At 44.6% G+C, this 23249-nt stretch overlaps 1 protein-coding gene across 5 annotated transcripts in view; it reads right to left on the reverse strand.

Annotated features, from left to right (window-relative positions):
- Window positions 1-23249, reverse strand: part of elfn1a (extracellular leucine-rich repeat and fibronectin type III domain containing 1a) — a 69642-nt gene that overhangs the window by 29834 nt on the left and 16559 nt on the right. For 3 of the 5 annotated variants that reach the window (XM_031566494.2, XM_031566496.2, XM_031566506.2), the window contains exon 2: window positions 1005-1079. The gene's annotated coding sequence lies outside the window, so the exon portion shown is untranslated. Of the gene's footprint in view, window positions 1-991; window positions 1080-11901; window positions 12681-23249 lie in introns of those variants that run through there. The other 2 variants (XM_031566510.2, XM_031566519.2) reach the window with 2 other exon arrangements.

Raw genomic sequence — 23249 nt, forward strand, 5'->3', positions numbered from 1 at the left:
TATTATAACATTGTATATATCTATATTATAACGAACTATATTATAACATTGCAGGAGTTTGCTGGAATGTTCTCTCTCTAGGTATTGTATGGAGTGGAAGTACATAGCTGGGATCAGAGAGTGCACTTGGATTCTCAGGAGTAAATTTAAACTTTTCAGACTTCTCAGCTTTCTCTGACCAACATGCCACCCTGTCTCATGATGGACTTCATCCTCTCCCCAGGAATCTTCTTGATCTTTACTGATCGACTCTGTGTGTACTTCCTTAGGATTCCACTCATATTCACTCCAATCTATAAATCAAATCAACAACTTCTACTTTCTACTGAGGGAATGTCTTACCTCAGCCAACTATCATTTCTAAGCTTAAATAAAGTATAAACAGTGTTTGCTTTAGATTGTGTTTGCTTTAGATTTAGAAAAGGCATAGTAAATGCATTAGTTAATTATCTTATTGTGTTATATGCCATTTATTATTATTTTTCTAAATAATGAACTACATGTTAATACGTTCAAGTGGGTTTTTTGACATATTTATTGACTATGGGCTTACCCTTACAATGAGGTAAGGGCTCGTAAATATCTAATTATCCATTTGATAATACCTTGTAAACGGTTTATTAACACATTTTATTATAAAATGTTACTGCAGCGCCTGCACTCACTACCACGTTCAATGTTGGGTTGAATCTCTCCTTTTTTTTACTTATTCCTTTAAGTTCACAAAAGGTAAAGATCCACTCAGTAAAATCGTCTTTTTTGGCAGTGTGTGTATTTACTTCCCTGTTGGAGAACCGCCATGATCATCTCATCATAGATGCGTATAATGAATTGTGTGTTCTGTTGAATATTCAGATCATATTCAGCCTTTACCCAGGGCATTTACCACCTTTTCAATATATCCTCACGAACCATACTATCTGGGAAGATCTCCGATTTAGGTGTAACATACAAAACATACTCTGATAAAGCCATGATGTTGAAGGCTCACCAGTTTGACTTACCCCTGCTCAACAGTCTAAGCTCCCCGGTAAGAACACACATCCCTGGAACTCTCCATCAGCATCCGGTCAGACCCTCTAGAAGAAACAAAAGTACAAACCCATTAACAAATAGCGCCAGTAGAAACACTTTTGACCTACTGTGAGAGATGCGATTTCACTGTAAAACATTTATTAGGTGAGCTATGAATCTATAAAGCCTGTACCTGCTGCTAGGCAATCACCAGCAAATGTGGTGATGGGAATTCTAATGTTGGAGCGATGGGATTTGATTTTGCCGTAAGGCATGACAATAAAGTGCAGGCTTGAAAGCAGAAAACTGTAAAAATAGAGAAACAAATAGCCGTAACATTCAGTTAAGAGCTTTAAGCAACTGCAACTGTCCTCTCTATCATGACATATGCATTCATCCTTACAGCACTGTGATACTCAACAGAGTCCCCCTGCCCACTGATATCAAAAAGATGTAATACTGGTGAAACTATTCGCTTCCACAGCGCTTATATTCTGGTGTGGTTGAGCCCATGACAGACAATCAATTTCACTGCATTAGGGATGTGTGGAAGCACAAAAAGATACTGCCACATCCTGGAGAACAGTTCTGTATTATTTCACTGGCCGGTTTATTTTCTTGAGAGAATTCATTGACATGAATTCAGTCCATCAATCTATGGGGAGCGTGAGAGAGAGGGGTTGGGAGAGAAGGAAGAGAGAGAAAGAGAGAGATAGAGAGAGATAAAGAGAGGTGAGTGGTGAGGCAGACAGAGTAATTATGGGCAACACAGCTCCCCCTAACCCAACTATGAGAGGGTCAGGGGAGTTGACCTTTTGGCTTAGTTCTATTAAAGGACAAGGCCACCATAACAGCAGGCATAGAAGACCTTGTCAACGCTCAATTAGAATTAATTTATAGGTACTACAAACCCAAACAAGTATGTGTCATGTAATATATATATTTTAAACCAAGCTCAGGCTTTGAACATCTCCATCTGTGAGTTCAAACAGTTAATTTTGATGTGATCGTAAATCTCCTGTCTCTTCATCCACCCACTCCTCGGCCTGAGTGTACAAATTAATGATCACTTGTAAACTACTCCAATATTGACCTGTACGGGCACTGATTGTATTAATATGACCTTTGACCTTTTATAACCTATGACTCTATGTCATGTAAGTATAGAGATCTTAATAGTGTTCGAGGAAGTGTGTTACATTCACAGAAAATATGATCTGGTGAGCCAGGTTTAGCATGTCTTTGTGCTTTCAGGTTCTACAGAAGACTAGATGTGAAATTGACTAGATGCAGGTGCAGTTTGTAAAATTGCACACATGGGCCTTCAACATCAGGCAGTCCTTGCAAGGAAGCCCGTTAGACCTATGGGTAATTGACAGGGGAATGAAATAATTGAATGAATGAATTTATCAGGTTATAGATCTAAACAACAACAACAACAGCCTCTGCTTGGAGCAGCAAGCCAGTTAAACCATTAAGGGTTAAAGAGTCACGGTGGTCATGGTGACCACCCCGAAGCCTCATAAGCCACTAATCAGTAAGTAAACAAATTCAGCCCTGTGAACACTAATAACACCACTGAAGAGATTTGGAGATCCAGCAAAGGTAGTATATCGTGCCTCCACGTGCCTTCCATTGCAGTATTATTTTTATCACTGAAAATCTATCAATATATTAATCTTCCTCCACATTTTAACCCAGCGTTGTTTTCATGTCCAGAGAGGACAGTTAATTTGAAGTGAAAATGGTTCTTGGTCTGGCAGTGTAATCAAGAGCAGAATGTGTTTGCTTGGTATGCGTGACGAGTTCAGACATGCACTGCTGGTGTTTGTGTAACACCCTGCGGTGGACACCATATTTGTGTAAACTAGGGGCCTGACAAATATAAAAACCTGGTGGCCCCACGTCCATATCAATTTCTGAAGGGGCCGCATTTAAATTCTTATCAGGCCTCGTTTCTACAGAATGACACTGAGTTTTGGGTTCCTCGTGGTTTGTTGCTAACCTAATGTATATGCAAAATACCCCAAACAGCAATCCTCCTCCACAATTTTTTTTTAAAATAAATTATAAAATGTTGTTTTCCCAGGGATGGCTTCACACTCAGCCAGAATTTCAATAACGTGGAGGAACCACAGATTTTGCTGTTTAATTAGCTGGTGAGGACGCCATTTGCATGTGAGTGAAAGAGGTGATAGTCAGAGCGCCTTCAGCAGCTGCCGTACAGCGCGAGCCTGTGAAACCCCGAGCGCCAAGGAACCCAGAGCCCCAGCAAGGGCCCCCGAGTCCGGGGTGCTATTCTTTTAATTACTCATCATAATGACTCCATTTAGCCGTTCAATGACCCATTTAATGGTGCTGAACAGGCATGGGAAGAAGCCACGTCCTTGGCAGGGTCGCTCCTGCAGCTGTCCCCGGCCCACGCTGCCCCCTCGACCAAAAAACAGTCGGGAAGTTCTCCCTCACTGGGAGAAGGAAAGGCGCAGCGGAGTTTGAAAAGCCCACATCCTGTAAACAGCTTTTAAACACCAAAAAAAACCATGAAATTGAGGTCAGAGGCACTGGCAGCTTCTATCTGCATCATTTAAAAAAACAAAAAGCACAACGTAGATAAGAGTGTAATTAAAAGAAAGAGAGCCTCAGGAGGTTTATTCGAATTAAATAAAGAGAGAAAAGACAATTACCCTGCTCTGTTCATGTTTGCCGAATTAACAGAGATGTGTTGAGAAATAAAAGCCCTGTAAACGTGTCTCGGAAAAAGACTTGCCCCTTCATCAAAGAGTTCCCTCCTCATCTTCACTGGTTTAAAAGGCCTGTTTGTGCGCCTGGCTTTGAGAAGCATCTGACCCACATGTGACGCAAGAGTGTGGGCAGGTGGGAGGGGGGAGGGGGTGAGGTTGGGGTGGGGATGGGGGTTGGCAAGGGGGTGGCGAAGGGGTGGGGGTGCGTGGGAGATGGGTGGGTTGTGTTAAGGGAGCGTCTTGGCCCGGGAGGAAAGCAGAGAGCCCCATATGGTGGAGTGGGGCACATCACAGGCACACTGGCCAGAAGCGTGCCGAGCTCCTGTCTTGTCTCGCCACGGCTCTGATTGACTGACTCTGCTTAGCTGTTGACATGTGCAGGGAGGCAGGGAGGGGGTGGAAAGGGGTGAGGGCGGGGGGGGGGGGGGGCAAACACACATGGGCACGAGGACCAAAAATAAACCACAGACTGTGGCCCACTGCAGTTGGCTGCAATTCTGAAAAAGCGGGAGGCGTGTGTGTGTGTGTGTGTGTGTGTTAAAAGGGGCAGAAGTGCCCACTCACATGTGTGTGTATTTTGAGACACACAAGTAATTTGAAGCATCACTGAAAAAACAGCAAAGATCTTTGCCTCTTGGTTTTTCATCTCCATGTACACTGGAGACCCAGAGGCACAGGCTTTGCATTGATCTGCAAATTAATATTGATAAGATGATGTAAATTCTGAGCACACTTGCCAGATAAGAAACAAATATTCCTCAGTAACATCCAGGGGAAGTTGTGTATGAAGCCCTGTAATAACAATGATTTCCGCCTTTGTGCTTCTCTCTTCTTTATCCCTATAGCCTTGCACTCAGAAAACTCAAAAGCTCACCGGAAGAAATAAGGCCAAATAGATTTATTTTTCATACGATGCCGTTTTTTGCCCTGTTTAATATCTCCGACCTCAGAAACAAATAAGCAAGGTCCATTTCAAAGGATATGTTTAATAAAGAAAATACCAGCAAGAAAAAACTGAAGACAACGTAATTATGTTATGGTTTAAGGCTGTCGTTAAGGCGGGTTTAGATGTACTTTAATTTGACCATGCGGCATTGGCAGCAGTTTGCCATATGGAAGTGAATGTAACTACAGGGAAATTAGATCATCGACACCACAGGCCTCCTCATCAACACGCCCTTGCCTGTGGTGCCTTCACAACATGGGCGGGTTTGTTTGAATTGCCAGTCTCCGCGTGCTAACTCTCTCCCCTCTCTCCACATGCTAACTCTCTCCCCTCTCTCCTTTTTCACTGACCCACCTGACTATTGTACACATTCCCAGTAAAATGCCAGAGGATATGCCACTTTCTATACAATAGCCTATTGTATGCACGGCATGGACACATGGAAGGAAGCAAATAACAGACAGGCAGGCAGGCAACACGCATGACTTATTTGATGTGTTATGAAAATGATGTAGCGTCCTGATGAAGGAGACGTGATTTGCATTGGTTTAAATAGGAGTCTAAGTTTTGCTGTGTTGAATGCCTTACGGAATGCAATTTTGTTGAGTGCCAATTGACAGGCCTATTCCAGTGCCACTGCCACTCTCTGTCAGAGTTCTCTTTTGTGCACGAAAGGAACCTGACAAGCGCAGACAACAGAAAAGGGAAAACAATGTCATCCAGGCTTTATTGACTTTTACAATCACTCACTGGGCCATTGAAGTGGAAATTCAACATTTGCCAATTACACATTACATACAGTGCGCCTTTAATAAGGGGGAAACCTCAAATGCAGAGACCACAAAGCCTGCATGGTAATTACTTTACACAAACCCAAGCATCACACATAGCGCGCTGGTGTGTTTGATAACGGCACAGCTCATATGTGTACAAAGAACACTGCGCTGGCAGCCTAGGAGCCAGAGAAAAAAAAGTGTATTGGTTTATCAAGTGGTGCTGTTCCTAGGGCGCTGCTGTGTGGGTTCACACAAAAGAGAGGCGGGAAGCTGAGCGCAGTGACTTTCGGTTTTGCAGAAAGCCGTTTGGTGTTGTGCAATTAAAGTTGCCAAACCGAAAGGGTTAAATCCCCCCCCACCCCCCTGTAAAGTGCCTGGGGTTTGAATAAGCCTTGTGAGAACAGGCGAGGACTACCTGAACACTAGACCTCTGCAGACACAGGCGTCTGTGGGAGCACAGCGACGGGGTGGGAACAGGCACAAAATCCAAAGCCTTTAAAGCTATGAATACAGTGCAGTGATGAAGTGAAGGGGTGATGGAGATTGTCCCTGGGAAAAGATAGCTTTGGTTGGGCCTGATGCAACCACATCCTCCTGGTGGCTCCCAACATTGTCTTTTGGGTCTTGTTTCCACACACAAGGATGTGATGTCATTCTGTTTTCAGCACTTTTTTTTCGCAGGCGCGTTCAACCAATCCTCGGGGACAGGCAGACACACAGGCGGTGCAGGTTCACGCAGATGGACCAATCAGAGCCTCCTTGATTGAGCGCTGGGAAACACCTCGGGGACGATTCAGCACATGACCAATTTCAAGCGACAGAGGCTAAAGCAAGCAATTTGTATGTGACACAGTGATTAAGCACCTACGGGAAATATTTAGACCATGTAATTAATCAAATTTAAATAACAAAGCAATATAGAGATGCATTTGTGCTGCACCAGTGAGACAGGGTGATATAAAATGTTCCCCTCTAAGTATCCGTTAATGAGCAACAAGAAAAGCGACACAAAATATCTAGAGGAAGAGTATATTATTTCCCTCGTTTTTTTTTCAGCACTGTGCTCCTAGAGAGAGACGCGGAAACAGTGAGAGGATCTTTGGGTAAACTTTATTTCACATCTGGCTGACTCCATTTCTCAGACAGACCTGGAGGTAAGGGTGCGAAGAGCAAGACTATGAGCCCCTGCCCTCTCCCCCCTCCTCAGAGAGAGAGAGAGAAAGAGAGAGAGTGGGAGAGAGAGAGAGAGAGAGAGAGAGAGAGAGAAAGAGAGAGCGAGAGAAAGAAAGAGAGAGAGAGAAAGAGAGTGAGAGAGAGAGAAAGAGAAAGAGAGAAAGAGAGAGAGAGAGCTCTCATTGCTGGTCTTGCAACCCATCAGCCCAGAGCAACTCAAAGCAATGCCAAAAAAAAAGCCAAATGCCAAATGGAGACCAGGGAGCACACAGCATCTCTCAGCTACAAAGAGAAAACCCTGAATTTCGTTTTACAAAACCGTGATTAAAAGCTAACAATCTATGATTTTTTATGATTTTCCTTCTGCTTTGTAATCGACACATTTAATAGTTGGAGGTGGAAATTGGATTGTCGCTGTCGAGAACAACTGCTCTGAAGGATACAAGGTAACCACAGAAAAACCCCGCACATCACAGAAAATTGTTCTTTTCGGAGAGGTACACGCCACAAGCTTTTCTCCTGATTGACAAAAAACACAAGACCTGTCCACTCTGATCAAAAGCAGCAACCTGAAGTCCTTCTTTCCAGAGGCACTCATTAGTGGCCCTTTTCTCTCTGCAGTCAGACTTAATGTGCAGCAAGACGGTGCCTCTTGTGCTGTCTGTCATCTTACTCCCCTTTCAGCCACTAAGAGACCTCTGCATATTTTCCAAAACACTCAAGCCATCTTTGCATGTGTTATCGCATCAAAAATACATTAGCATGAATGTAATACTCACTAATGTTCTATTCCACCTCCCCTTCATTCTACAGAGGTGCTGGTAGTTTAAAAATTATATCCCCTAATATGAAGTCAGTGCTCCTACCTGTCAACATTACGAATGTCACTTAAGGTGTACCTAAAAACCGCACACTTAACTTCTGGCCTGTAAAAGCATAGTCAGTGTTTTTCTTTTCTTCTGTACCAGGGCTGTCACGAAGCAGGGGACTCATATTCATTTGTTACAGGCTCTTAAATGGAGTCTGGTGAGTGGCAGGGAACATGGTAATCTCATCTCATGGAGTAGTGAGTGGTGTGCTGTAGAATACCGATTTAGCCAAGCTGTATGCACACCAATTTGGCTCCAGGGGAACCTTTTCTTTTATTAATTGCTATTTGTGCTATATAGATTCTATACAGAGTGAGGAAAGAGCTGCACCATAGTGGTTTCGCATGGGCCGGACTGTCCCTGCATACAGAGCAGACAATGAAATGAATGTACTCTGCTGCCATTACCGAGGTAACCAACTGTTCTAGAACATACCCTCACTAGTGTAACACAAAAAGAACTACCAGAACTTTTGTCAGAAATCAGTGGAGGGTCTCCAGAGTGAGTGGCGTGTGCTGAAATGAGCTATTATACGAAATATGTAGGGTGGAAAAATGAAGTCAGCCATAGAACAAGGGATGAGTGCTTTTTGGTCATGAGTGCTTGGAGCATCCTCTCTCCTAAGCACACAGACCTATGGAGTAGTGCGCTGAATCATCGCTCATGTGTAATCCAGGATTGTGTCTGAAGCTCCCTGGGAGACAACCTCCCTTGAGGTACAGAATGGAAGAGTGAAGACTATCTGAAAGGATGAAAGCTATCTCTGCTGTATAGCTGGGGCTTTTGAATGCATCTGGTTAAAGAAATGATTCCTTACATTCATATATAACCTTGAACAAACAGCACTGTAGACTAAGGTTGAGACCTGTCATGCACTGAAAATGACACTGATAGCAAAGCAGTCAGCTCTAGTTTGTTTAAACATTCAGCTTAGACATTAAAGGGCACTTCACCACACACACACACACACACACACACACACACACATTTCACACACAATGTCGTCATCATTGCTGAAATCAGTATCGGGTGACACTTTCGTTTAGGGCACTGTTGATATGGTTACATCCCTGACCAGTTCACTTCCTAGCTGACTGGCTAGATACAAGATTTTGTCTTTGTGTGCTTCAAAGTCTCAGACATCTAATTATAAAGCTTTCAGTACTATACTGAACTGGCCAAATAGTTAAAAAGTAATAGTCTAAACTATATTTGAATCCACTGACATGTCATTGGCATGGAATAACATGGAACTCAATATGTAGCTGTTTTTATTATACACAGAAAAAGATGTTAAATTCTTTGCGCTGTTGGCTGGGGATTTCCCACAGCGGTCAGTCCTCTCGCTGTCACATGCAAGTCCTCATAGCCAGCAAACTAACCAATATAACAAACGCTCAACAATAGATCCTGCACAGCAGGAGACAACAACAACAACGCAAAACTGGCTGGTAACAGCCACAACACGTTGTATCCGGGATCCGTAAAGGCCCTCTTTCACTGCACAACATGGGCTGTCTGTACCTCACAAGTACTAAACACATCAACATGACTGCCACACCATAGAACCTGAGCATAAAGATACAACACTAACAATGACAACAATGCTGCCGTTGTAAGCATTTCACTGGGGTTCACTGCAGGCACTTTCCTTCATCAGTGTTTTGTTAAATTAGGCCCACGATACCTCCAGAAGGCTCAACAGCGGTGTCTTGCGTCCCAGATGGGTTAGGAAACTTGCCACTACCAGGGGCACCAACAGATACACCCCAAGGTACACCTCACCAAGATTTCACATATCTTACTGTAAGTTCAGGTTAAGTCACAACCCCAAGAAGTCTGCGAGCGCCTCAGCCTCAACCCCGGCCTCGCTTTTTCAGCAACCTCAAACAACTCCTTTAAAGCTCCTTTGAGTCTCCAAGTTGTGGTTGATTTAGGTACAAAGTAAACACCTATCTCCACTGGTCTTGTGTGTGCATACCATAGCTTCTTTCTTTCAAATGCTTCCTAACCAATGATATCCCTATGCTGTAATGCATATTGTGCATGTTGAGCTGCTTCTTGTGGATTCCACTTCTTCCCTGTTTTCACCGTTAACTTGGAGCAATGTTCTTGACTACTGGATCCTTAGACTGTGAAAAAGTAATCTTCAGGCTAGTGTTGAACTAATCCACCAAGCCGGTCATTGGTAACTCCAAAATTCCTTTTTCACACAAAGCTACAGCGTTTAGACAAAGTGGCACCTCAAGCCATTTCCTAACTGCCTTTTTCATGACTCAAATATCTCCAACTATGAAATAGCAACTTCATGTTAGATGCTATGTATATGCCATCTACATAAACCCTTCATGACAAAAGATACAAGCCGTATGCATGTTTAACACTACCCTAACGTGTTTCCTAATAATGTACCATTTGTGCAACATACAGTGTACACCACTGAAAACAAGGAAGACCAACCTACCAGCCCCGAAACAAGCATTCAACATTTGTTCATAAATTATTAAACGGCCAAGAGGGCAGATCATTTACGGTTAGCTGGTATATTTTTAGATCACAACAACTCTTGATGTTCGCTTTGCTATTAATTAAACATGGGTGTGTATGATATTATTTCATTTATTGTGCAACGTAGAGGATTTGTTGCTCCATGGCCTCCCCCAAGGTTCTGAAAGTGAGAAGTGCAGCACTTCGGAATCTAATCAGGGGAGAGAGAGAGTAAAAGTTAACCTAATTATCCTCCTTTCTCACGAGGGCAGAATTTGCTGGGAGTCTGAGCTCCTCATACTGCGGCTTTCTGGCTCATTCCGAGGCCCTGGACGCTGAAACTGTATTGAAACGGCAAAGACAGCCTCTGACAACCGGAGGCTGCTCTGGCATACAGTGATGCTTCGGCCTGCTATGACAATATTTTCTACACCCTGCAGTTTGTTTGTGCCTGTGTGTATGTGTGTGAGAATGTGTGCAGTGCTTCGTGTGTGTATCTGCTACGTGTGTATCCCTGAGTGTGTGCGTGTGTGTGTGTGTGTGCGTGCGTGCGTGTGTGTGTGTGTGTGTGTGTGTGTGTGTGTGTGTGTGTGTGTGTGTGTGTGTGTGTGTGTTTGGATGTGACTGCAGATCGAAAAGAATGCAACTGGAATATAATACAATCTTGTGAACACACCCATAAACAAATCCTTTGGTGTCAGACAATGAGAATCCCGTATGTCTTGGCTGTGCCTGTTCAAAAAGTAAGCTGCGGATCAGACGGTCTGATAATCTCGCGCTGGGTCTAAAAACGAAGGCCCTGCGCCATTTCCACTCAGTCAACTTGGCCCTCTGTGAATAGAACGGGAAGAGTATAACCATTACAATCGTAAGTGAGGTTGGACTCGAACCCAGTCAGTGTAATTGGGCAGACAATGAGTAAGATCTGTGAAGTTCCTCTGAATAGCAGTGCTGAGTCACACACTCTTCTCCTCTATCTCATTCTCTCCTTTGATAACATCTCACCATTTCATTTAACACTTTGCAAAAGAGGGGGGGGATGCTCACAATTAAATACTTTAATGTTTTACACAAAGAAAAGAGGTCCCCAAATGAATTAGCGCAGACGATTTTAATAATATGACAAGGCTTAACAAAAGCTCTCTATGCCGACGGAGAGCTGAAATGGCTGCCACAGCCAGCCAGCCAATCAACCAACCACAACTGCAAAGGAAAAAAAAATCTCAGCAGCCTTGAAAATCTGCTGCCGTCTTTCATATATTATTCATATATCACTGATAAACTTTAATGAATTATTCATTCATCTCAATCAGCTCCGATAATAAAAAAACACACACAAATTGCTACCGAAGCGCTTCACGCCGAGACAAGCGAAAGTACACATGTAGCTACACAATCTCGTTGCCGTGGCAAAATATTTGGGTTTGGGTTGGGTGGGGGGGGGGGGGGGGGGGGGGGGGGGGGGGGGGCGCTGTTACATACACAGGGGTACAGAACAGGGACTTTGACAGGCCTCCGTTGCAGGGCTCTTAGGGTTCTTAGCAGCACAGGAGACAGGGGAGGTAAAGAGGCTCGGGCTCGGGATCCTGGTTCCTGCCCTGCATGCTGATGTCCTCTAAATGTTTTTGCATGCCCCTGTCAGAGGGGCCTAATGCCTGAGCAAATGATAGGACGAGCTCCAAATCCATAAACGAAACAAATTGAGCATTAATTGGCATGCCAGCACAGCATGGTGGATGGTTTCACAGCAATCAAGGCAAGGCGGAGGTGCAGAAAACCATTGGCGCATTATATAGTGCATACATACATACATTAAAACATACACACATGCATACATACATATGTGTGTGTGTGTGTGTGTGTGTGTGTGTGTGTGTGTGTGTGTCTATACATACGTCTGATATATGACTGAATATCTTCATAAACTGGAGAAATGCAGCCAATCTCAGCCTTCTTCACCAGGGTGCCAGTCCTGCCAGTGTGTGCGTGAGTGTGGGTGCTGCGGTGGGTTAAAGGGAGGGAGGAAGTTAGAGCGCCTGCTGATTCAGGGGCAGCTGTAAATCATGGGGGCCTGTGTTCAACAAGCTGAACATTCCAAACCACTCTGTCGAAGAGACGGAGGCGGTAGAAGAAAAAAAAGGAAAAAGAGAGAGAGAGAGAGAGAGAGAGAGAGATACAAAGAAAGAAAGAAAAGTGCCTAGCCAGTTGTTTGGGTCTACGTGTTACAAGCTGTGAGGCTCACCTTTCCACAGTGTTGGGTGCAACGTTTTGTCAGTCTTGTCTGTCTCGCGAAACACTCTCTTGTTGTTTATTTTCCCAATCCTGTCTGATGTTGATATTCAAAGCCCTCATGGCACAATGTGCTGAATTGCCGCCGACCCGGGGTTTAATTCCTCCCCATTTAAATGTCCGTGTTAATAAATATGGAAAATCAATTTGTCTCAGTATATTTTCATTGCGGGCGCTTGTTCATTAAATCCCTCGTGAGTGTGCCACAGTCAGACTGCATTGTGCCTTGCTGGCTAAATGGCTCAGTTGCTGGACATCTCCAGTAAACACACTCAGTAGTGTTAGCAAGGGACGAACGCGCTGTTGCCCGTCTGTTTCCCCCCGCCTGTTTGCAGACTCATCATCACCACGGCACAAAACGTTGTGAGGGGAGACGGCGTGTAGTTTCTCCTCAGACTACTGTGAGATGAGGAGTATTTACACCGAAGGATACATTGCCGCTTCGCATTGAGGGAAGGATTCCAATGCCAGCGCTTTTCTGACTGTATTCTGGCTGTGTTGTGGGCAGCCAGTTGTGTGCCTTCCCCACAATGCAGAAGTAGACCAGGGGGTTGGGGGAAGAGGGACAGGCCAGAATTGCATGGCTCATGTGCTCTGATCGATAACAAATTAATTGTATGCGGGCCTTATGTGGCCTGTTTTTACTGTTTACTTCGGGAACCACTCAATAGTGGAAAGATTCACTAGTTAGAGTGTTTGCACTGGAGGCATTAGTCAACGTCTTCGTATTGATGGCGCATGCCACTGTTGATTCATTAAAGAGACTTAGAGGAACCAGTAGTGCACTCATGGGCCTGATAAAGTCACGGGCGTTGACACGCGGCCAAAAGCATGTGCCATTAGACATCCCAGCGCTGCAACATCCCCAAACAAGCCAAAGTGGTCCAGCATCAAACGTCTAAATACAGCATCAGTCCAAAGAGAGTGTGTGTGTTTGTGTGTGTGTGTGTGTGTGTGTGTGTGTGTGTTGGGGGTGGGGAGGAGTTGTGTGTAAGAAGACAAATGAGAGCAATCCCAAAGACCGGGCCGGTCTCTAGAACCTTCCGGCATCCAGGTATGTTTGCTGGGCATGCAAATGGTGGAAGCTGATAACGAGGCCTAAACAGTCCTGGTGGAGGGATGCCAATATCGGCTCATTTCTCAGCATCTGACATAATAAACGCTAATTGCTCAAGGCAATTAATCCATTATGCGGCATGCTCTCACTCGAGGCACCTCACTAGCTCAAAATGGATTCGTGAATTGAACCACAATGGATATGCATTTCTGCATTATTTCAATAAAACAGTGCAATTAACACCTTGTCGATTGAGCCAATGTCATGCCCAATGCACTTTACCAGTTACAGTGATTATAGAAGATGAATAAAGGTATTTTTTAGAGAAAAAATAGTCTGCGAATACAAAAAGGGGACCAGCATAATTTGGCTCCATCAACTGAAACACTTTGTGGCGGTAATAGAAATTGGTTTCATGCAAATTTCCCAGAGCAGTAATTAAAATGATCGTTTTTAAAAAATGAGGGAGACTGTGCTTCACAGGTTCAGAAGCGTGCTCATAAGTATGCATTGCCGTTAGGTGATCACAGCGGTGGGATTTTAATCATTTGAATCCGAGTTTGACTTGCAGAAGGGAGGAAAACTATAGCAAGCGTGCTCAGCGACCCTCGCAGTCCCAAACTGTGGCTTAATGTTTGGTATTGATGGGAATCTGACACGCTGTTTCGAGGACGCCCCAGAAGTAGCAGGGTCTTGTCAACCCACAAAGACGCACAATGCCTCGTGCGGTTGTCGACGGCACAATTCCCCCAGACCTCCCGCCCCCACGCACTCCCCCGGCTGAGCGGCGTGCATGAGTCTGCATCATGGCCGTCTCATTAGTGCCTTGGCAACCGTCTCCATCTGAGGCGATGCTCAGGCCCAGAGTCCCACCGTGTCAATCGCAAGGCGACACTCCTCCAACTTAATGCAATGAAATGCCAATCAATAGTCGGAGGGAGATGGATGAATTCTCTTTAAAAAGTCGAAAATGCTTTCTTTTTTCCCTTGTCCGTGGGAGCAAGCACCAGGGCCCTGGTGTGGTCTGAGAAAATGGTAAATTATCTCTTTGTTTCTTAAGAGCCTCATTCGTCTAATGGCCTCTTTCCTTTCGAGAGAGGGAAAATGGTTACTCTTTTATCACACTCAAATTGAGGCTCATATTGAAAGGGCCAGAAACTTAAAAAAAAAAGAAAAACCAAACAAAAAAAACAACCCTCCTTTCCATACAATGGGCCCTGTTTGTCTCTCTTTGGTGGGTTGTTTCCTGTGATGTGCTGCGCATGACGCATTATTGTTGAAAGCCAGCTTGCTCTCACGGAAGCTTGTCTCTAAGGGAGAACATTCCCTCTCTTGCTGGTGTGCCTCTGGGAGACAAGAACACCACTTCGCTCACAAAATGAAAACAATACACACATCCGACACGCAACCGCCAGATACCGGCACTTCCTTCTGAGCTACAATACTGTCCCTGCACCGCCTAAAGAAAAAAAGAAACCAACACAAAAAAAAACACTGTCCTGTTTACATCTCATTAGCAATGCTTAGCTCTTCCCTGTCACATCCCGGCCATTGACAGCCTCATAAGAAACCAAACCTGTGAGATGTCGCTACATCTAAAAACTACACCTCAGTCGAACCACCACCAGTATCTTCAACAGCCCCCCCCCTTCCTGCGTCACCCATTCCCTGTCTCTCATACCTGGCTGGTGAATAATTCAGTGCAATTTTCCCAGTGACATGTGGGTTAGCAGTTCCTTTTGTAGGCTACGGGATCAGCTTTATTATTCAGATGTTCCTCACCAAATGAAAGATTACTTTGTCTATATTCCTTTTTACATCTGCCAGCTCTACTGCAGCTCTACGTGATGGGCGGTCTGTTAGTCTGTCTATCGATCCTGTGTTTTTATTTCTGCTTGTGTCACTGGTATATCCTTTGAGACATTATTCTTAGTAGTTGTCAAGCACACTTCAGCCTGCTTGTCAAGTATACAGAATATATATATATATATGTATGTGTGTGTGTGTGTGTGTGTGTGTTTGTGTGTGTGTGTGTGTGTGTGTGTGTGTGTGTGTGTGTGTGTGTGTGTGTGTGGGTGTGTTCCTTCTTCTCCTAAATGGACAAGGAGATCAGTGGATGATAGTGAATGAAGTTGCATGCGGGCACGAACAGTGAAAGCAGCCTCATGGATTTGCTGCTGCCAGGGCTGTAACTAGGCCTTCCCATCATAAAATGAATAATTTACAGGAGTAAGTAATACGAAATGGAACTTAAAAGGCATTTGTTTTTGCTCTTGGGTAATCCAAATGTTTTGCTATGGAACAATTCCATTATTCATGAAACCTTTGAAAGTCATGGTGGAGACAGTATGTGCACCTGAATGAAAGTGGAAGCTGGCTTGAGCCTCACACCATTGCCACTATGGAGATATGTGTGTGTGTGTGTGTGTGTGTGTGTGTGTGTGTATGTGTGTGTGTGTGTGTGTGTGTGCGCACGTGTACTCGCACTCTGCTCGCATGGCGACTTTCTCCAGGAGAGTGAGATGTGCCAGAGTGATTGTTCACTGCCCTTCCAGCAACTCGCTGAAAATTCACCACAGCACCAGGGGCTCATTGTTAGCGCTTGTGCCGCAATGAAATGGCAATTTAGCCCCCCCCCCCCCCCTCGCCTGGCAACGAGGGGCCTGAGCGAGAGATCCAGTATCTATGGCAATGTGGATTTAGTCCTGGCTTATGAGTACTGGGACTGCTCTAGATGCTTGATTATAGTGATGTTGCACTCACAGTAGATTTCTTTCTGTTCTCTCCCTCTCTCTCTCTCTCTCTCTCTCCACACATCGGCCCCCTTTCCCCTGCGCCTTGCCATTGAAGATTTAATGCTCCTATTGATTTCTCGAATTTAAGACAGAGCAGCACTTCAAAGGGTATCAGTAAATGAATGAACTGTATCTCCCAAAATGACTTTGAATACTGTGGCCTGATGCGAGGCCTCTCTTTCTATTGACAGCTGCGGCAGATCAAGGGCCTGGGTAACGTATTACAAAGGGTCCATGGAACGCAGTGTGGCACAAGGGACTCATTCTTCATTTCACTTCACTTCAAACAAGTCCCTCTAATCATAGTGATATGATTAATTATGAAATGTGCGATCATCGAAATATGACATATTTTTATCTATTAAGATAAAAGGCACCATTGCAACACATTTAGAAAAAAATAAAGGGAAGCGGTAAAATGTGTGGTGATGTGTCATTCAAATGCTGACCCTCCCATCTCCCCCCCCCCCCCCCCCCCCTTTAACATTTCATTTGATTGCCTTTTTCTTGTAAACTTGTAAGGCGGTTGAGTATGGAGCCATTGGGTCACATCTGTGACATCTGTGACATCATCACCCCATGAGAGGAAGTGAGAAGATTTTTAAAAAGAATTCCACATGTGATGTAATCTTTGCTTGCATATGCTGCATGACAGAATGCTACTTTAGCAAATGTAAGTTTTGTAGGTCGTAAAAAAAGCCTCATCGATACTAACTGTCCCCCTTCCTCTTTTTTTCTCATTTGATTTCCTCATCATATCCTGACACCTCTGTCTGTGTTTTGCACGCAATGCCTTATATATTTTACCGTTTGCCTTGAGAGTGGCTTCCTTTAGTGTAAGTCTGACAGGGATTTGTCAATGTGTTGCCACTGTGTGGCCCATGCCAAACTCATTAGAACACTGAATCCACTAACATACTTTTCCTTTAACACTTCCAACCCCAAGGCTTTTTTTTGACTATGTTAGGTAGTCTGCCATGCCTGATATTTTTGTATATTTCACCTAACTAAAAACCATGAGGCAAAAGTGGCATTTATGATTATATTCTAGAACACCTCAGCAATAATAAAATGAGAGTAAAAGGAATGTAGTAAAACACGTTTTTTATTAAAATGAAATCTAAAGACACTAAAATTAAATCTAGTTTTAGAGGTGCTCAGACTTTGTACAAAAACACATTGTTAATATTTTGGAAGTTTTCTTTTTTACTCTGAGCCCTGTAAACATAGGTGTTTGCTCCACATAGGTGAGTTTAGCATTCAGAAAGTGTGTGTGGTTTCAATACTAATTCTAAGTAATATACAATGTGACACTTTTCTTCACTTAGACCACTATGCATATTGATGAGAAAGGTGTGAACATTCTGGGACACCTCGGTCAATATCAATGGCCATGACGTAATGGGCCTGGAATGTCTTTGTTCCTACAGGTTTACTTGACACATCATGACCCAATAGTGATCACTGAATTACCATCTCCTTATCATATGAATAGTTGTCATTTGCTAATGGGAGGGTCGAAACCTCACTCAGAGGCTTAAATTTGCAAGGGATTTGTAATATTGTCCTTACAAAGTGATTATTTATATTTTAGTTTCAAACTTTACATATTTTAAAAGAAAAGGGTTCAATGTTGCTGTGGGTGTTAGTTTTATGTTTCTAGGACAAAAACTCGCAGAGATTTTTAAATATATTAATCAAAATACCACCAAGTTCCCCACGGGGCCCCTTGGGGCTGGAAGAGTTGAGACCAGCAGGAGGCTTACGCACACACACACACACACACAAACACACACACACACATAAACACACACACACACACACACACACACACAAAAGGTTGGCTTGTCTAATTAGTGCCTGTTTGGTGCTGATCATCTCATTCTGTCTTGATGAGATTTGAAAATGTGTTTGAGACAAATCCGCCCATCTAATGATGCACTGATTGGCTTTCAAGTGATTTCCCTTTTAAAATGAGAGGCTTCCTACAGTAAACATCAAGCACTTGAGAGTTTGCCTTTGTTCCCTGTTGTAATGTTAAAAAGATGACCGCTTCCAGAGAGCAAAGGTTTGGTGGTCAGATCACACAATAAATGCTACCTAGTACCAAAATAAGTCCTGCAATGTTCAGGCGTGTTATGTAGGCTAGTGCAATGGCATCATCAATCACGGACCACGTTTCTCCTTGTAGTGTCAGCACTCTCAACAGTAATAATCTGCCAGGGCCTCTGTATTTTCAGGGTACAGGATATGGATGGTCAAGAGCATCTCTCCTCTGGTGACGTGAAGGCTCATGATAGCTGATTTTGCTCTCCTTCCATTAGGGCAGTACAATTTATCTCTGTTAAAGGACATTGTCCTAGTCCCTGCTATTTATAGAGAGCCATTCTGCCTGCCTGACTGATGTTACTTAGGGGAACCTTTTAGGAACAGCAGCAGCAAAAAAAATAACATCCCTTGTCTCTCCAGATCAGTCCTGAGGCAACATCACGCTTTGAATGAAACAAGTTAAGTTCATCAGCTACCCCCCTCCCCACACACACACACACACACACTCCCACTCTTGCCCAAACAAAGTCGCGCAGAGTCCTCAAAGTCACATGCTCAGCTATTCTCTAATTTATGTCGAGAACCCTATTGAGTCTAATTAGGGAGCCGTGGACAGGTTTCAAAAACAAGGGTGAAGCGTGCTGCGGGGTCTACTGGCTTTTGGAAAACAGCCGTTGCGATGGCGGCTGATGTGGGCACAGAAAAGAAGAAGGGTGAAGACAAGACAAGAAATTAAGAGTGAAAAGGTCTAGACATGCCCAAATTAGAATCCTCAGTTTCAGCTTTTAAATGCTAAAAAAAAAAACGCTTTCTCAGTATATTAAACATCTCTCATTGTTTTTTTGTTTTTTTTTCCTTGACTGTTTTCCACATTTCTCTGACTCCTAAAATATGCAGTGGTGTGGTAAATCAAATTATACAAAAAAGCTTCAAACGCAGACACGCTATATAGAGAACTCATGGGAATAATGAGAAATAATGCTTTTTTAATCAAGGCTTTAGAAACACATTACTTTCTGTAGATATAGGCACAGTTCCATTCGGTCAACAGCAACTACACACTGAGCCTGTTAAACACTCCTACCTGTCTGTTCTAAATGACATACAGTACATCAGAGCTGAGGCATTTGACTGTGAGAGGCGTGTGAGATGTGTTTAACACACCCAGCGGCAGAGCTCCTGCTGTTTTCACCCAGTTAACCAAGCTCAAATTCACGTTTAACACCGGCAGATTGTGCCTGTGCATCACAGTGTTGAGCTGAACCAACTGACACATGCCCATCAGTCTGAGGCGGTGAATGGGGTTGCCGAGGGATATGGCAGTGCTGGAGAGGACCTCCTAGCTTCTGAGTGAGGACTGGCTGGGAGCTTTGCCTATGACTGGTGACAACAGTGCGTCTAGACTGTCTGAGATTACACATATCTCCCAGCCAAGCCAGTTTTGCCTTTTTTCTTTTTTTTTTACCCCCGACTTTCTTCCGCGAGTTTAAGCACAGAAATATCAGGCAGTCCCTCCAGTGAGGTTTGTGCTGTACCGTGTTATTTGCGCTTGATGCTCAGAACCCTACACACCCCCACCCATCTACCCAGAGCTTATCAAGTCTGCTGGAATTCATATTACAACAAAATGCATCGTTCAAGTCTGAGAGTAGGAGTTTTTTTTCCCCCCGTTTGTGCTGCCATCGTGAGCTGATTCTGTGCCACAGGGGACAGGATCCCATGCCTGTCTAACATCAGTGAGAGTGGGACACAGAGAGAGTGAGAGAGGGACACAGAGAGAGTGAGAGAGGGACAGAGTGAGTCTAATTGAAGACGAATGGAGAGACTGAAGTTTCCACGGTAGTGTCGGCCATGGAAATATTGTCTATCTTGGAGCGCAGTGAGTAAATCAAGACCCACATGTCACGAGGGGTGTGCCTTTCAGATAATTATTTATGGCATGCAACAAACCTTTCGAACAATGTGTTTTAAATGTCAAAATCAATATCTAATTTCAGGAGATTGATGCACTTACACGCCTGTTATTTGTCTAGCTATTCATATCTTGGGGGGGAAACAATCCTACCAAGGGCCAATGGGAGAGCGACGCACTTTAGCATTAACATAAAACAGGAGGAGCGGAGGACTATATCTGTGGTGTCCCAGGGGGCCCATGGAGCTCACCGACAGCAAATTGGCTGATATACTTTATACTTACGCCACAGGAAGACTGGATAGCAGGATCAATGACAGCTTCAGGGTGGTGTGTGTGTGTGTGTGTGTGTGTGTGTGTGTGTGTGTGCGTGTGTGTGCGTGTGTATGTGTGTGTGTGTGTATGTGTGTGTGTGTGTGTGTGTGTGTGTGTGTGTGTGTGTGTGTGTGTGTGTGTGTGTGTGTGTGTGTGTGTGTGTGGTGGGGGGGGGAAGATGGAGTCTACCTCTGGGTGGTTGGAAGCTGAGAGGAGTCGCCAGTGATCAGATAATGTCAGTTAAAGTAGCTTCCAGCTCTGTTCTTCGGAGCCCCTGATCCTCTTTTCCTTCTAAACTTTGTATTCTTACACTGCACTCGAAAGCATGACAAATAATGGATTACCGGGATTAGAGGCAGACAAACATGAAAAGAGCCATATGTTGTCAACCTCCCCCTGACCTAGATATATGTGAATGCGAGAGGCAGATAAACCACACTGACCATGTGGTAGGTTGTCAGTGTTTTCACACTGTGTGTGTGTGTGTGTGTGTGTGTGTGTGTGTGTGTGTGTGAGAGAGAGAGAGTGGGTGAGTGTGTGATTCTCTGTCCTTGGCCATCGCCATGAGAGATTCTGAGGCCAGTCAGTGTGTTTTCACACACACACACACACACACCGGTGTTATTGTTGCGGAGTAGCATCACAGGCCGGAATTAATTTATAAAAGATAATTGTACATTTCCGGAGGGAAGGAGAGGAGGCAGTGAAAGGCAATGAAAGAATGAGTCTACATCGGCGCGCACAAACGGTGTTAATGAGGACGATGATCATCTCGAAATGAATCCAATTAAGGAGCTGTTACTCTGAGACCTCATGAATCTCAACACATTCCTATGGGATCTTTTGTCACCCATGAAGAGGAAATTGGGGACACTGACTCCTGGACCTCGCCGCTAATACATGAGCGTGTTTTATTTTTTTTAAATAATTTTTTCACGCCCATCTTGAGACCCCGAGAGGAGGGAGGAGGGGGTCTTTTTGTCTCAATTAGAGTCGGGCGTGTGAACGAGGAGGACCCGGGGAGGCGCGGAGGCTCCCGTGGGACCGGATCCAGTGCCCGGCTGAAAGCAATGGGATTACTCCGGGATTAGGAGGCGATAAGCACGCTAACAAAATCGTTTGACGAGGGAGGACACTTTCGTTTTTTAAAGAACCGCGGTGGAAAGCAGCCAACAGACGGCACCTCCTCAAAGCAACAAAAAAAAACAGGAAGTAAAGACAAAAGAAAAAGAAAAAGAGAAGGGCCTGGGGAACGGAGCACAGAGGGTTGCCGTCTGTCTCTGCGAGAGCTCGCTCACTCACACACCACAGGTTGCAGCTGATTAGCGCGGGGAGGTGGATAACAATGCCACCGCCTGTCCTGTCATCTCCTTCAGAAACACATTAGCAGGCCCTGGTGCACAGCCATTGCTCCTTATTCAGCAGTTTCTCACAGCTGTACATCACACCTTTTACTGACAGCTTTATACGTCCACTCTGCCTCTCGGACTGAGATGCGGGCTCATGTTTCTTAATGAGGGGTTAATACAATTGTAATGTAGCCCGGCAAATTGAAAATAGATTAAGATGAGCTGTCATCAGGCAAAGGGGAAAAAACTGGGCCTGGGCCCTCACCTTGCAGCAGAATTCAGAATTGTGTGCCAGTGTTAACAGAGCCAGTAATTACACCATTTTCTTTTTTTGGGGGGGGGGGGGGGGGGGTGAAATAAGATTACTGTTTTTTTTTTTGTTCAAATGGCAAATTAGATTATTCTCTTTTCTGACCGTTTTCAATTCAGACTGACCTTTCTTTTTTAAAGGCAGTTTCACATGCTCAATTATGGCAACGCTCTTCCCAGAGTCTTTCCCTCTCTTTAAAACCCTGTCACGGTGCTGAGGGTCTCTTTATTTTTGAAGGGAGGAGAAGAATGGAAAGGATGAAAAAAAAGGATAGACTTGAGCAGAGGTGATGGGTAGCAGGGGGTGGGCAGAGTACCAATCAGAAGAGACAACACAGGTGTGGAGGACAAGGAGACAGATAAGGGCTTGATTTAGAAGAGACGGCCTGTTGCTCTGGAGACGTGATGCTGCGCGTGTCCCGGGGAGTGTAGACTGCCGCAGTGCTGGGAGACCCACCGCGGGGGCCCCGAGGCCCCACAGCACATATTCAAGGGGCCAGGTCAACAGGGGGCATCGCAAGCAGCAAGGCAGGGGAGCTTGTCTTAATTCTGAAGGCAAGAGAAATCCAAGATCCCCATCCAGGCCGACACGCTCTAATCGATGCGGACAGGTAATTCAGACGAGTGCAGGGGGAGAGCGAACCGCTCACAGCTCGGAGCTGCCGCATGGCAACCACCACACACACACTCTCACACTCAGGGATACACACGTAGCAGATAAACACACCAAGCACTGCACACACTCTCACAGACAGACACACACACACACACACACACACACACACACACACACACACACACACACACACATACACAAACACACACACACACACTCAGGGATACACACGTAGCAGATACACACACAAAGCACTGCACACATTCTCACAGACAGACACACACACACACACACACACACTCACACTCAGACACACACATATAGCGAATGCACCACACACACTCACAGACACCCCCCCCCCCCACACACACACACATATACATACACACACACACACACACACACACACACACACACACACACACACAAATAAACAGTCACACCACACCACACACACAATCAGAGATACACACATAGCAAATAAACACACAAAGCAACACACACACACACTCACAGACACACACACACACACACACACACACACACACCCAC

The sequence above is a fragment of the Clupea harengus genome, chromosome 1, assembly GCF_900700415.2.
Source record: "Clupea harengus chromosome 1, Ch_v2.0.2, whole genome shotgun sequence".
NCBI classification, from domain to species: Eukaryota; Metazoa; Chordata; class Actinopteri; order Clupeiformes; family Clupeidae; genus Clupea; species Clupea harengus.